The sequence below is a fragment of the Danaus plexippus genome, chromosome 19 (genome assembly GCF_018135715.1).
Source record: "Danaus plexippus chromosome 19, MEX_DaPlex, whole genome shotgun sequence".
Lineage (NCBI taxonomy): Eukaryota > Metazoa > Arthropoda > Insecta > Lepidoptera > Nymphalidae > Danaus > Danaus plexippus.
This window is the reverse complement of record NC_083549.1, coordinates 3,534,506-3,547,456: the sequence shown is the minus strand read 5'-3', so window position 1 is coordinate 3,547,456 and position 12,951 is coordinate 3,534,506. Positions and strand designations below refer to the sequence as shown.

Below are 12,951 nucleotides of genomic sequence, written 5' to 3'. Positions count from 1 at the left end.
CCGAGTATTTTATTTAAAGGCGATGGATGAAAAATATCTTACATTTTAAATATTTCATCTCAAAAGAGCATTCTTGGCATGAAAACTGGCGTTTCAACTGTCATAAAAATAAAATAAAATTCTATTTAGTTTATCCTATTATATGTAGTTATTATAAATTATTAAAAATAAGAACGGGAAAGATGAAATATTATTTTTAATTTAAAAGTACTATTAATGAAAAGGTTATTATTAAATTTGCATGGAATTTATTTTTTCTAACTTCTGGAAATTTATCTTTTGATATGTTATATACCACATTGATTTTTTAGAGCTTGCAACATGTTATAATTTTATAAAATTATCGATAAGTAAAAATAAATTTTCTTTGAGTCTTTCGTATAAACAGTTAGAAAAATTTATAACATTTTAAAAAAAGTAAAAAGTATTGCTTAAAATAATGAATGTAATACAATCGTTGTTGTAGTTAGTTCTATAAGTTAAATACCGTTTAACATATAACGAAAACTTTAACACTCCAAAATCGGATACAGGCGACCAAAAGAACAAGGACCGAGTGAACCTGTAAACTTCTTATAACGTTAAAAGCATAATCTAAATAAATTATTATAATTATTGATGACCAAAAAATAAAATACTAAAAGACAAGGAATTTATTAGTTATTTTTCCAATTTTGGACCTCATTACAGTTAAAATAAATATGTATGTTTTATTTTTGTAAACAGCTTAGTCAAACATTTAATAATTTCATAATATATCGCTAACAAGTATTTATTGTACTTGTCGAGAGTCGTTGAATTTGTTGCTACATTATCTCGAACCTATTATATACCAATACGCATTTCTATTCAAAATGTTTGATTTAGTTTGGCTTCATTTACATTTAGCTTTTGTTGGGAATGATTTAAGCCGTAAGCCGTAAAAGCAGTAATATTAAAGACAACTTATTTTAGCACACATAATAACAATAAAATTCCAACAAAAATAGCAAAAAATATTTAATAAAATACAGTTTAGGAGTATTTTTGTAACTTTCAAGTTAGAAAACAAATGAACTAGTTAGTAATTAGAAAACAAATAAACCAAGTAGTAATTTTCAATTACACTCATTAAACTATGTTAAGAGTTTAATCTTGCTTGTAATTGGCAAGCAAAGGTATGCTTGAGGCGGATATGTGGCATTGGCAAATACATATATAAATGTGTGTAATTACTTAATTTTACAACCGGTGTTAGTTTATGTTTAAATTACAAAGTCTATCAAACATTAACGTAATAAGCTCGACTCCACATCATAATTATTATAGTGTAAATGTTCAGTTCACAAAAAGCTTGCAATGAATTTAAAATTTAATGGTTTATTTATCTCTACGTACTTAACATATATACAGATAAAATAAAGGTGAAAAAATAATTAAATTATAATTAACAGTTAATAAACCATTTCTAATTACGAGTATGTACATTTTAATGCTCCATACGAATTTCTATTCGTACATTGAAATATTTATGATCACCAATTGGTGTACATTTCTTAAAGAACCTTATAATAAAAATACATTAAAGAAAATGTATATGGAAAGTTAATAAAAAAACCCTTTATTTTTATAAAAAACTGTGTGTTATTATCTTATTTTCAGAGCTTTCCCCTAATAGCTAGTCTCGTTCGTGCTCAGATCATGTGCTCCATAAATTTTCCCCGACCACGTGTTACATATACTCAGTGAGTTAGTGTCAGTAATTATCGTGTTTACCAGAAAATGGTTCGAAATTTAGGACAAAATAACCAAACCAACAGCCAACAGAACTAGCTCTAGCCATCTATGTAACTGTTAAATTTATTCATTTGAATAGGACAAATGATTATTTGGTTCTCGGTGTGTAAAAAATAAAATTCGAGTTTGATATTTAGGGGCAAATTGATTTCGATTTCATATAAATTTTTTAAAGTGATTTTTTAAAGGACAAGTATTCTATTTAATAAAGTATTACCACTTGAGAGACTTGATGTTTTATAGCATTTTTTATTCCAGAACACAAAAAATTATTATTATCAGGTTAGTTACATTTTTTTAACATCTTTGATATTTTAAGAACCCGATAACACTGACTTTTCTCATTTTCCTTGTCAGTTCTACAGTATAGAAACATAAATAGGTACAGTGTATATTTGGTCTTATAATTTGTCGTTGTAATGTAATGAAACACCTATCAGTATATAAATATTCTAGAATGATCTTAATGGATATCGTATTTAGTAGTCGTAACGTATATCAAATTCATTAGAAATTTCTCACATTCCGCGTAAAAGCTTGTATGTAACCTCTGGATGTGTCAGCAACAGGATTTGGTATAATTAGATTTTGAGTTTAGTAAACTTTTCTTATTTATCTCTTCTTTATTAAAAAAAAACAACTGTATTTATATGCGAGAATGGTTGGTGTACTATTCCACAATATTAAGATCTTATAAGGTAAGTATTTTTTTTTTATAATAAGCATAAAGATATTTTGTTTACGGATATTAAACGTATAATTTAATGTTTTGTATATGTATAAAGTATTATTTTATAATTTGAGTAAACCATAAAATTTATTATCACCACGGTTAGGATTTTTAGTTGTTTAGATATTGATCATATGTGTATTAGACAATATAAAACTTTAATTCAAACAAAACAGTTGTTTATGTTAATAGTATTTTGATGAAAATTAAGTGTAGACCATTATTCCTTAGTTATTTTATTTAAATAGTGGCCAAGTTCATTGCTATATAGTTTGATTTATTTAACATTCGCTGAATTATGGTATGGCGAAGCGTATTGCTGGAGCGAGATAGAGGCGTAAATTTTACAATAGAGTTGAGATGATCGAAAACGATTTTTGTGTTGTCGGTTGAAGGAGTCATAATTGAAAGTAGTGACACAATTTCTTTATTTGTTTTAAATATTAAAAGGTAATCTCTTAGATTTGTTTTTATAATAACCTTAAAGAAGTAGAAGTTGATATTAAATTAAATTAATATTTACAGCAACAATAAATTCATTCGTTATATGAGAATACGAGTGTCGAATTCTTGACGGCACTGCTTTGTGTGGTGCCAATAATAGTTTAGATATGGCTGTTTTCGAAGCCGAAACAGTGATGTCCAAACTTATGAAAATAAAAAGGAAGTGTAAAATAAAACTCCTTATAATGATAACTTGTACGATCACAAGATTTCTCTATGTTCACGTGTTAGACTACCATCTAACGTCTGACGTGTCATCTATGAATATGTACGTACACTTGATCATTGTCCTTCTATTAGGTTTTATCCCAAAGTTGTAAGAATAGACAAAGGCGTTTCGACCTTGAGCTTACTTTTTTAGTTGATAACGTGTGCTTGGTCTTTTCAGGAGGGTTTGTATCTCACCGTCTTATACTATCTGATAATTAACTTGCAAACAACAAATGAAATTACAAGAAAATCGAAATTAATATATTGTATAGTTTAGCTAAAAAAAATTTTGTAACAAAATCTCTAAACATTATTTATTTTGTTTTACAATGCCAAAATTTATGTGCATATAATTTTTGGGTGTCGAGGGAATAATAGGAAAAGTTTACGTGTCTCCGTTTCAAATTTAATTAAACATTAATGCTGACACCTCTAATGGGATAATATTTCAGTTAAAAAGTTAAATTTATTTATGACATATGCATTGTATTAAATATTGTACGATGTTGTGCATTTTATTCAAATATTGTTTGTAATTATTATGAATAACGTGTTATAATATTATAAATTTAGGAAACTAATACGCAATAACTACGGTAAAGAGTCTTCCTTATTTTGAATAAACATATCATGTTTCATGTATGACTTCGGTACAATTGAATAAAAACGTAATATTAAAATTATCAATTAAATCTTATATATATGTTTATACGTTATTATATATATATATATCAAAGCTGTATTTCGGTTGTCTACTCTACTTGTCTCATAACTTTATATTTTCGGTATAAACTTTTCTGGACAGCTATAAATCATCCGCAATGAATTTAAATGTGCAGATATCCTGAAAGTTATACAAACTTGTATGAAAATCTTTATTATTCAAAATGTTTCATTTGTTTTTTTACGTTTGTAGAATGTAAAATTACGTTTGTAGATGCTACAAACGTAGTTTAGTCTAAATAAAAAAATATATGTTAATCGAGCACCAATATTATTAAATTAATTACATTTATCTTAATGAGATAGAATTATTAAAGTGATTATTACCATTTTATAACAAAACAATATAACGTGAAAAATTTGTTTGTTTTTTAAATTTGTTGATTATGTAGCAAAAGTTCTTAAATAACATTTCTGTTGAAGAGAAGCAAAAAAGAATAACCGTATCACGAATATGGGAAGGCCAATTTCACAGATTTTATTTTCTGGATCATTTTATTGTTGGAAAACATTAAAAAAATATTATAAAACTTGTCCAAAAAAATGTACAAAAAAATAACACTCGTCTATATTGATTTTATACTATTTAGCTAAAAAAAATTTTTGTTATCTTAGTTTAATATTTTCTCAACACGTTTGTATTTTAAACTGAAAACTGTATTAAAAATCATCGTAAATCATGATAACTGTTTTTATAATATTTGAGTTTTTATAAAAATAATGTCAAGATGTTTTGTTTTAATTAATTATTGGGTGCTAATAAGATCAACGATTTTGCGAGTGTTCATTTCGTCTGCCCGTGTTCACGGTTGCTGCAAAGTAACCAAAACGGGAGCATGTAGTTTTTAAAAAAATAAAATACGCGTAGTAATCTGAAAAATATTATTTTCATTAAAATTGAGTAATGTTCGTCAAGATGGATATTATAATTACACCCGGTGAAACGTGGAAACAGAGCCGTACATGGTAATCGGACTCTCCCGGCTAGGAATTTTAGTAGAAGCTTAGTGGACACATCCAAGTTGTGGCTGGAGGGAAACAGAATGAGGTAAGCTAAAATATATAATCCTTATTATTCATACCATTAAGTATACTTTTCTTACTGAATCCACGACATTTATATAAAAAAATGTTTCCCTCATTTCCCTTGCCTTTACTGCTAATAAGCAAATTTTTTTATTACGCGTCTTCTTTCATTTTTACCCAACTATGATGAATGAACACCAAGAATTTTTCTATTGTTTTTAGCATTATCTTTTATATACCCCCAACTGAACTTTTAGATTAGCGAACCCAATTTGCTATAGCTCGTGTATAAAAAATAAACTCTTGGCTTATAGTTTAGAGTCCTAATTGTATACAACATTTATTACTCATAACATTTTAAGTGAGCCGACCATGTAAATAAGAAAAATAAAATCTAAAATAAAAACTCAGTACAGTGAAAATTACGAAATAAATTGAGAAGTTATATTCATTCAAATAAATTTTCAATTAATCCGATTGAAATATTTAGTTGCTAATTATTTATTAAATAATACTAAAAATAATATGAAAATACCTTACAACTTTTATTAACACATCATTAAATAAGTGTTAAATTGAAAACTGTTTTATCTTAGCTGTTTATTTTTATGAAAATGTATGAATATTTTATTAAGCATTCTAAAACGTTATTCCCCTTTAAATAACAGTTCAACAAAACTTTATTCAACAAAGTGCTCGTACGAACGTTTACACCAATTTTGAAAGTCTTCCAAACATTATTTGTCAAAACTTGTACTTCTGAGTTATAAATATATGTAATATTTAACTTCAGAGTTTGGTTCCCGTTTGTCATTATTATTGGTTGACAAAGGTATCCTGACGAGATGATTCAACAAACGAAACTACTTATTTGTAAAGACTAAAACCTTGACAGCAAATTAGACTAATATTGTGCTTAAAATATTGAAAAAAAAAAATCTTAAGTATTGATAGTTTCATTGGATATTTACTTGAATTATACTTATATTACAAAACTTAAAATATTATTCTTTATATGTCAAGAATACGACAAGAACCCGCTGGCCCATTTTTTTAAAATAAAAATGTTAGTAAATAGAATCTCAAACCGTTATTATGAGTGATTTCAAATAATTAATTTAACCATAATTGATTAAAAATATAAATAAAATGTTTCGATAGGTTAAATGCAAAAACTATTGAACCGAGGACATATCATTCCACAAATAGTTCTTATATCAAGCATACTACCTATATCTTTATGTTTTTATCTGGAATATTTAATTTTGTCTTGATATCTGTATTTATTGAAGTAAACCTACAAATAACAAAGATATATTTGTTTCCTTCTAAAATAATTTAAGATAACCTACATTGTATGTAACTACGCAATCATAATATGTAACTATCCGTTTATTATAGGTTGAGTCTTTAAAATAAATAAAAGATTTCTTGAAGAAATAATACAGTGTTGTTTTTGTGATTCATTCAAAGTTGTATTTCCAAAGCTATTATAGGAGCTAACTTAACTTCAGATGATTTATAGCATACCAGCGGCTACGTGGTTTAACTTTATACGGAAGCGGTTTGTAACAGACATATTAATCATAAGATATCTAGATAGATAACTATGTTTGTTTTATATGTGATTATAAAACGTTCGTCAGGATCAAATACTTAGTTACTTTTATAGAAAGTTTGATAATTGCTTTTAAGTATAAGAAGTTCCAGAGTTGGGCAGCTTTCAAGATAAAGGAATGTGCGAAACAGGAAGAGGATTGGACAGAAATTTTAAGGATAAGATTGTTAATAGAAAATAGGAATCGTTCACGAGAGTCACCTAAGAAATTTTTTTGTGTTAAGATAAAAAGAAGTGAAGGAACCAACAAGATGAAATAAAGACTAGAGAATATCAGTATTCCTGCGAAGGCAAATTTGGAGTCACTTGCGTTGAATGTGAAATGTTAGCACGTGGTCATGTCACAATGAAATAAGCAGTTTCCATCGTCGAAGAAAAATATGTTCCCAATATTGGTTATTGTTTTTCTTCAATAGCTTAAAAATACACAACAAACTAAAATTTTAATTTCAAAATGTTTTTTAAAACGATTAACGTTTAAAATCCGTCTCTACGTATTTTATTAAGCAGTCACAGATTTAAGCCTAAATATATAAAACCTATGAATGTTTTATAATTTTCTTTTCAATATTCCTATATTTTTTATAATAATAATCATGCAAATGCACCTACTGCTTAAATACAGTGTACACTCCATGTAACATCACTCGCTTTAATTCACAAATTTCATAAAGCGTCGAAATAACAGTGCTATGTTCTATTAAGTTTGTTTTCCATACAATACTCCACTATATATAGCATTGGAACCTCTCTCTGTAATGACAAGAATTAAATATTAAAATCATTCTTGAGCCGTGATAATAATAACTGTCTAAGAAATCCGCCCTTTTATTTACAATCATGACTGTTTATATTACATACATACATTACATGTTACTTATTTATGCTTAGATTTCTTATTTTCATATCTAGAAGATCATTAAAAATACACGAATAAAAGTATAACGAATACAAGGTTCTTTTTTTGTGTGCACAGATGCTGTAAAGTAACCGATACGACAAATTAATTATCATAAGGATCTAAAATAGATACGATAAAATAGATCGAGACGTACGTAGTTAAAACTAGAGTTTTTTTAATGTGTCTTGTTATTTTTGCTTAATCATTAGCATTAGGAACAATAAAGTATATGTCGGCGCAACGACATTTAAAAAACCATTATAAAGGGTAGTTGTTTCATATGTATAGTTGTTTCATATGTATTTCACTTTAGAGGGTAGATGTGACATAAACAATGTCAAGGCGTTAGTAATAACTTTAACAAAATTATTTGTTTTATTGATCGTCGTACGATTTGTATTGAAGGAAAGTAAATGGCAATTCGTATCGTGATTTGTAATATGTAAAGATAAGTTATTTTGTGAGTTTTAGTAAAACACAAACTTAAACAGTAACCATTTTGTAATCAATGTTATTCAATTATGATTTCTTTAAATTTTAAATGGCAATATAAAGTTTAGTTGGTTTAATAATTGATTACGAAAACTTTTGTAATGATTACTGTTTATTTGAATTACTACGAATAATCTTTGTAAGTTATTATTTAAAATTAAGAGTAAATGTAATGACTCCACGAAAACCATTTATATTCGGAGACATCTGTGGCGAGGACACAGTGGTGTGAGAGCTATCCAGGAGAAATTACTAAGTGTTAGTTAAAGTGTTGAAAATAAAGTGGTGCGAGTAAGTGAGAGTGCTTTATTGGTGAAAATGGATAACCTGATAGGTGGAAATAGTGTTATGTGACGATAACATCGCTGACGTCACAGCTCTTAATAATCAACTTGGACATGGCTCTTCGACATCAGAAGCGGGATTACCCTCTTCTACTCGTCCATCTGACAATACTGGAGGCTCTGTTGCAGTGGTAAATACCGAATTATTTTTTTATTTTTTTTCACAAATGCTAAAAGTGATAAAGCGTATGTCGATCGTATTCCTGGTCAACCAGAAGCCAAAATTAAAATTACTGATACCTGCCATCATACGACCGGGACATGAATGTTGGAATCAGAGAATGGTGTCAACATATTACAACTGCAATGGAAACCTATCACTTTACTGATTACGAAATCAGAATGAAGGTCCGGAGTCTACTTAGAGGACGCACAAAGTTATGGGTTGACAATTGGTTAATATTTACAACAATGTGATCGGAATTGCGGGATGTTTTGATTACGACTTTTCACATCGAACCAGAGACTGGATACTCGCGGGACATCGTTCGTTTTAAAGAACATAACTATGATAATACTAAGGATATTACGCAATTTTTGTCACAAGCGTGGGTTCTATGGCGACGTATAAGAAAGGCAGTGATTGTTGTATAGGGGATGAACGACTGCGAATCGAATTACTAAATGTTAGAGCGTCATCAGTACCCGAATTGATCTCTGTGGCATCGCCGATACGATACGTGAAACGGTCTCACCCTAATACATTGATTACATTACAAGGAACTATAAAACGAACAAATTTAGTATATTTGAAAGTTCTGAGACAATTTACAGTAGTGTCGCTATCAACATTAACAACAGTATGCGTTATAAATGAATCTTCGAATAGAGATTCAGTTTCATATTGTACCTGACTGTGAAATATGTTCAGATGTTTTAATTGGAATGAATTTGATTGAAAACACGAATTTTAGTGTGATAATAAACTCGCATGGTGCTATTTTTCTTCACCAACCTGCTATACGTCATGTGATGTCTAGGAGTGATAAATTTAATAATTTAAATTGCGACCTAACTGATCAAGATCTAATAAATAGATTAATAATTTTGCTCAACAAATATGAAAATCACGTGTTAAACACCGAAGTACTACAAATACGCTTAAAAGATAACGATAGTTATGTAGAACGTAGACCATATCGATTAAGTCCTGTAAGGAGGGAAACAGTTCGTTCAATTATTAAGGAATTACTTGAACATAAAATTATTCGAGAAAGGAACAGCACCTACAGAGCTGTATACAGATGATAGTAGCATTGGATACGGAGCAGTTCTAGCTCGGATCGTTAATGGGCGCCGTCATCCAGTAGTATGAGTCAAAAAAAAAAAAAAAACTACTGACGCGGAGAGCCGGTACCACTCTTACAAGCTCGAGACTCTGGCAGTAGTACGGGCAACAAAACATTTTCGACACTATTTATACGGTCGAAAGTTTAAAATTGTAATGCTTTGAAAGCATCCAAACATAAAAAGGATTTACTTCCGTGAATTCATAGATGTAGAAACCCATCTATTGAAATATCTGTCAATATGAGAAGCAAAGACATGGAATGGTTACAAATAGAACAAAGACTCGATGATTTACTTCGTCCTTTAATAAGATAGCATGAGCAGCGACCACGCAGCCGCAAACTATACACTAAGAGAAGGTGTCCTAAAGAAAATTTCAACAGATCCTGTGCTTGGCCAAAATGAAGTCATTGTCGTTCCTATCATCATTTCAGGGGAGTATAGTAAATTCATTTAAATGAAACTAATATTTTTCGGATATACGCGTGCTTAATTTTTGTTAAAATTACAGGCTCCCGACGTTTCGGTTACTTTTCAGCAACCATGATCACGGGCAGACGAGAATTTAATAAATTCATTTCACACCGCATTACATCACCCAGGATGGGAGAGAACTCTTCAAAAAATAAAAGACATGTTTTTGATAAAATAATTACTTTAATCAGAAGATTTGTTGAAAATTTTATAATTTGCAGAACATCAAAAAATTCGTCAGGTAGCAACAAGTACGACTTCATCCAATCCAGACACCCACGGCAGCATTTCAAGTAGTACATATGGACATTACCTGGAAATTAGGAACTAGGAGTAGTGAAGGGTCAGTCTCGCAGCCTTGAAACGATTAGTACATCTTTTTGGAACACCAGTTCAGATCATGGTTGATGGAGGTCGAGAGTTTCTTGGTGAATTCAAAGTTTATTGTAACCGCTTTGGGAGCAACATACATTCAATCGCACCAGGAATAAGCCGAGCTAAAGGACAGCTTGAAAGTATCATGAGCACTTTAAAAAATGCCCTAACTATTATAAAAATTACACTACCGAAAACTGGCAGACTGCTCTTGAAGCATTGCAACTCTCGTTTAATTGCACGCCTCATAGAGTTACTGGAGTTGCACCTCTAACTCTTCTCACTCGTCGGCAGCATTGTGTGCCATCGGAACTATTAAGGTTAATTGATTTTGAGAATGAATTTATAAATTTTGATGTATTGGAGGAATATGTGCAACAGAAAATGTTGGCTTCGGCGGAATATGATAAACAGAGTTTTGAAAAAAAGTAAAGGTAAGCTACGTTCACTTAAAAGAGGTGACTATGCACTAATCAAAACTAATCCTCGTAAACAAACTTCTTTGGATCTGAAAAATACTGAACCATACGAAATATACAAAATATTGGAACGTGATCGTTACATGCTAAAACGTGTAACCGGTAGAGGCCGGCCGCGTAAGTTAGCTCATGATCAATTACGTCCAGCACCAAATCCAGCAGCAGCAGGAACCGTGTCGGCGAATCAGATTGATGACCCTCCACATTACGACAGTCCATTAAATGTTGAAGCTTCTGAAAATTTAGAAGTTGAATCCAATGAACGATCAATAAACTTGGTCCAACATTCATTGCTTAGTAAAGTATCAATTTATTGACAATTGTCTTTATCAAAAGATCTCTCAAGTTGAGGAACTTGACATGAGGTCAATAAAAAAAAAAAAAAAAAAATTTTAGAACCTGTACTAAAATATTACCTTTCTTCAAATCTTTTAGAGCCTCTGTGGACCACGGACAAAAGTCCTAGACCACAGCATCGACCTACCTCAATCCCTTAGAGCCCCTGTGGACCACGGCGTACGAGACCGCCCAGACCACAGCAACATCATAAAATCAATATCCTCTGTGGACCACGGCGTACGAGACCGCCCAGACCACAGCATCGACCTACCTCAATCCCTTAGAGCCCCTGTGGACCACGGCGTACAAGACCGCCCAGACCACAGCAACAAACCCACTTCAATAAAAGTAAGCAAAGATGCGTGGAGCATTTTGCGTAAAAAAAAAAAAAAACACAAACACAGGTTCAGAGAATCCAAGTGATCTCTTTAATACAGCGTATGTTGATACGTTGATATATCACAACAAAGTAAAACTGGTGCAGGGCACGCACCAGGCCGCAGAATGGCCGTGTCGGCGCAACGACATTTAAAAAACCATTATAAAGGGTAGTTGTTTCATATGTATAGTTGTTTCATATGTATTTCACTTTAGAGGGTAGATGTGACATAAACAATGTCAAGGCGTTAGTAATAACTTTAACAAAATTATTTGTTTTATTGATCGTCGTACGATTTGTATTGAAGGAAAGTAAATGGCAATTCGTATCGTGATTTGTAATATGTAAAGATAAGTTATTTTGTGAGTTTTAGTAAAACACAAACTTAAACAGTAACCATTTTGTAATCAATGTTATTCAATTATGATTTCTTTAAATTTTAAATGGCAATATAAAGTTTAGTTGGTTTAATAATTGATTACGAAAACTTTTGTAATGATTACTGTTTATTTGAATTACTACGAATAATCTTTGTAAGTTATTATTTAAAATTAAGAGTAAATGTAATGACTCCACGAAAACCATTTATATTCGGAGACATCTGTGGCGAGGACACAGTGGTGTGAGAGCTATCCAGGAGAAATTACTAAGTGTTAGTTAAAGTGTTGAAAATAAAGTGGTGCGAGTAAGTGAGAGTGCTTTATTGGTGAAAATGGATAACCTGATAGGTGGAAATAGTGTTATGTGACGATAACATCGCTGACGTCACAGCTCTTAATAATCAACTTGGACATGGCTCTTCGACATATATATATAAATATTTTTTTGAAATTCATATTTAAGTGAGCATGTTATATATTCTAATTTTAACTCTAAATATATATCGAAATTATTCTATACTACCCTCCCCTTATAAATAGTCGGAGTTATTAATAAAAAAACGTTGTTCACTAATAATATAAATCCATTTATGGTATTAAGGCTTGTGATTTTCTGGCGAACGTTATGAACCCATTTATTCAGATATTATATGATTATGAGTCGGAAATAACAAGGCCCGTTTCTCATTGGGATTAAATGTCAATGTAGGTATTGAAAATCCTATAACCGGGTCACTGTAATGTGGGCGTGGGCGTTTTAACTTTTCACTTCATTTACAATTTTAAATGAGTTGTCGCTTGACTTTATGCGATGCGAGATAATTATATTGAATATCATAAATATTTTTTTTTTAGTTTTCAATAGTAAAAAATACACAACTTTTTTCTCATGCATTTTCATTCCATTTTTA

The 12,951-nt window shown here is 30.3% G+C and overlaps 1 pseudogene; it reads left to right on the top strand.

Moving 5' to 3' along the window:
- The first annotated feature begins 8,378 nt into the window (after positions 1-8,378).
- On the top strand, positions 8,379-12,459 carry LOC133319400 (uncharacterized; annotated as a pseudogene).
- The last annotated feature ends 492 nt before the right edge of the window (positions 12,460-12,951 follow it).